This window comes from Penaeus monodon, unplaced genomic scaffold (genome assembly GCF_015228065.2).
Source record: "Penaeus monodon isolate SGIC_2016 unplaced genomic scaffold, NSTDA_Pmon_1 PmonScaffold_22074, whole genome shotgun sequence".
In the NCBI taxonomy this organism is placed as follows: Eukaryota; Metazoa; Arthropoda; class Malacostraca; order Decapoda; family Penaeidae; genus Penaeus; species Penaeus monodon.
In genome coordinates, this window is record NW_023652005.1 from 1,259 (window position 1) to 5,429 (window position 4,171).

The 4,171-nt window shown below is 32.9% G+C and overlaps 1 long non-coding RNA gene across 1 annotated transcript; it reads right to left on the reverse strand.

The window, feature by feature from the left end:
- Positions 1-258: 258 nt before the first annotated feature.
- Positions 259-629, reverse strand: LOC119570117. Its single transcript, XR_005228367.1, has 2 exons — positions 566-629; positions 259-465 (listed from the first exon to the last, which is right to left on the reverse strand). It is a non-coding gene; the product is annotated as an uncharacterized LOC119570117 (long non-coding RNA).
- Positions 630-4,171: the final 3,542 nt, after the last annotated feature.

The following is a 4,171-nucleotide window of genomic DNA, read 5'->3' on the forward strand; positions in this document are numbered from 1 at the left end:
GATGATAATAATAATGACAATAATAATAGTAATAATGATAATAATAATCCTAATCCTAATAATAATAATAATGATAATAATAATAATAATAATAATAATAATGATAGCAAGGATATGAATAATAATATCATTAAGAAAAATAACTATAATAATGTGTAAAGGATCTTTTGTTTAAAATGGTGTACTTCGTCATTGAATTAATTACATTATCCAATTATGTTCTCACTGTCATTAAATTGGAGGTATAAAAAGATGTCATAACATTACCACATGTATATTTACAAATGTTATAAACAAATAAACAAAAATTAAATGTAAATATCCACGTCGCAGCGAGCGTATCAAACGGCCCAGGTGTCACGGGGCTTGTTTGAGCTTGGCGCCGCTCCGATTAACCTCGGGGACACGTGAGGTAAAGTATCGTGGCGCCTGGCGTCAGCAAATCCATGTATATACATAAAAAGACTGGAAATCAAGAAATGAATATAAATATAACGAATTCACTGCACTTACAATATGCCACGCTATGCGAATTAGCGTATTAATTAAATGCTTTCCTACTCACGAGGCGAGGGTCACAGTGTTCACACGAACTGCCGATTGTATGGTAGAGTAAGCCCAGGTGAGGCACACCTACGCGCATGCGCATTACAATAAAGGGGTACGAGGAAACTTACTTTTAAAAATAATTAATTTATTAATAAATAAAGAAAAAAAAAAAAAAAAGATAAACACGTAAATATACATCCTTAATATGTATAAATATTCCGCAATATTTTAGTAGTATTTTACAATCGGGTTGATTATGTCTTCATTACTTATAAACCCGATATCACAACTTAATTTATACACGATAAATATTTTATATAATATTTAATATAATTTACATGATGATGATGATGATGATGATGATGATGATGATGATGATGATAATAATGATAATAATAATAACAACAATGATAATAATAATAATAATAATATAATAATGATAATAATAATGATAATAATAATAATAATAATAATAATAATAATGATAATAATAATAATGATAATAACAATAATAATAATAATGATAATAATAATGATAATAATAATAATAATAATAATAATAATAATGATAATATAATAATAATAATAATAATAATAATAATAATAATAATAATAATAATAATGATAATAATAATGATAATAATAATAATAATAATAATAATAATAATAATAATAATAATAATAATAATAAATAATAATAATAATAATAATAATAATAATAATAATGGTAATGATAATAATAACAGCAATCACAACCACAACAAAACAATAACATTAACAATATGAATAACATAATAGCAATAAGGATGGTGCCAATTTTTCTGTCTGAATTTCCGATAAAATCTACGAGACGGAAACGCTATCGACCTCAGAGCTTTTCCAGGCGACCGGGAAATTTTTAAAAATACGACCCGAATATTCTTCAAGCGCAGGCTCAGTTACAGACACCTATGAAGCGATATCGATCTTGAACTTTTTTTCAGGTGGTGAGGGATGAGTGTTTGTAAGATATTTTTATAAAACAAACAGTAAAAGATTATAAAAAGGAAAGAACATACGTTATACCAGAAATCACCAAATTTTATCATGGTTACCCCTGTAGAAGTAGCGTGGGCTAAAGAAAATGCAGTAAAGCCAGACTTAAGTAGTAACAAAAACAAAATATTCACATGTATGTTTGTGTAAGACTAGCCATAAATGACATATGAATACAAACATGAATACAGCTTTTTCAAACAAAAATCGAACAACACAAAAATAAATCAAACACACACATGCAAACACCCAAACACACACACACACACACACACACACACACACACACACACACACACACACACACACACACACACACACACACACACACACACACACACACACACACACACAGCTCCTTTGGAAAAGCTTCAGAAAACAATCTCAAGCAGTATAGGGAAGATATAAAATGGGACGAAATGAGTAAACCCAAACCACGGGAGAAGCGAAAATAGACTATCAACAAATGCACAAAGCAACCAATGCTCTTTTTTAACTACACTAATAGTAAGACTAAAAGCAGAGATCAAATTATCGCCATGAGAGACAACATTATTTATATTAAGAAGGAAATATGGAAAATCCTTAACGTAGAATTTCACTGTTTGTTCAGGACCGATGCTTTGCAATAGAAAAAAAACAACAAAATAAAACGATTTCTTTCTATATCAAAACCACCACAAAAGAATGAAATAAGAGTAAAGAGTTAGACAAAACGAAACCAGAGGGACCAGATGAGATTTTCACTGGCTTATTGGGGAATGTGCCAAACAACTAGGTATTCCTTTACTGTTAATATTTCAGAATTCAGGAAGAAAGCTACCAAAAGCTTGGAAACCCGCCAACATTACACCAAAACCTAAATAATAGACCCGTCTCTTTAACCAGTATAATGTGTAATCTTCTAAAGGGATGATTAGGGAACAAGGGGTTAGAGCATTTGGAAAAATGCATGATATCAAATAAACTATTTGGTTTTGGGTAGGAAAGAGTTTCTAAATTACAAGGAAGGTACGTTTTGGTCGGTGCGATTATCACGATTATACTCTACGCCGTTCAGTGATTATCGCTGCACGATAACGGAGCTCCCTCGTCTGCGTCTCAGCGATTTTCGACGAGACAGTTGATTTTTTAACGTCACCTGGCGGGTGTCCCATGAAAACAGTGTCGCAAGAAACTGGCGTTGAGCAAGTTGAGTAGAAGAAGGTTAATTAAATATCTTCTTGTAGAAGAGACGTCAGATGATATTTTTTCCAAATGTACGGGGAAAAGGGGGTAAAAACATTTGATATCTGAATTAAGGAATGCAGACGGAATATTTCAGAAATTGATTGCAGAATTTGGTCCTCCACAAGGATCTCATCCTGTTCACTGGAAAACTTGGCGGCCATGATATTCATGATCGTTTGCGATTGCGATTATATTCACCCCCAGCCGTGCGACTATTCGGGGTCAACGATGCTGGTTAGCGACTCCAGCGGCGGTCGCTCGAAGCAAGACAGCCCCATTCAAAAACGGAGTTAGTGATCTAGAAAATAGTTTGATGGGTTGTCCCATAGAAGATTATTATGGAAATTAAAACATTTAGATGGAGAGAAAGGCAGATTCCTCGAGTATATTAATACAATACAAATGGCTATAAATGAGCACAGTAATTAGAGGGAGGCCCTATACATGGAGACGAGTAACTAGCGGAATAGCTAACGTTTCGGTCTTGGCGCCGATTATGCTTAATATTTTCATCAATAATTTAGGGTCAAACATATAATACAGTATATTTGCAGTCAACGCTAAAATAGAAAAAAGATAAATGACGACTTCTCTTGGCAGTGCCTCCAGAGGGACATCAAGAACTTATTCATGTGGTGTTGTACTTGGAAAATGGAATTCAACACCAATAAATACCATGTAGTCAGGTTCGGGGAAAATAAAAATCACCCCCTATACCAATACAAGTTAGGAGACGCAGTATTAAACACAGCAGACAGCAAAAAACTCGGTATAATCATAACTAAGAACTCTTAAGCCCACATCATCATATAAAGGAAATGGTCCATAAAATGCTACTGATTGCCCTAGCATTGATATGAAGTCCACACTTCACATAACAAAAGAAAAAAAGGAAAAAGAAAAAAGGAAAAAAAATATATATGGACAAACTGGAAAGAGTTCAAAGTGTAGCCACAAGAACTACGGAGACAGACTAAAGGAAATAGGACTTATTTCTTTGGATAAAAGAAGGATAAGGGGCAACATGATTATGCTGTTCAACTATGGTACAGGAAGAGTAAGATAAAGACGAGTCTATAACTTCAAACACAAGAAGGACGAAAGGGCACATTAAATTAAAAAAAATAAAATGAGGCGGTAAAGATGTCAAAAAGTTGAAACGCAGAACAATTTTCCAAATGACGTGGTGTTTTCCATAAATGTGAATGAATTTAAAACATTTAAATAATCTAAATATAGCAAACGTGACCCTATGAGCTTAGCTCTTCTCCCGTACTTGAACAGCTAGGTCAGAACAACTAGGTCAAAAACAAACACACAACAAACACAACACAACACTAAAAGTGCAGTATACTTG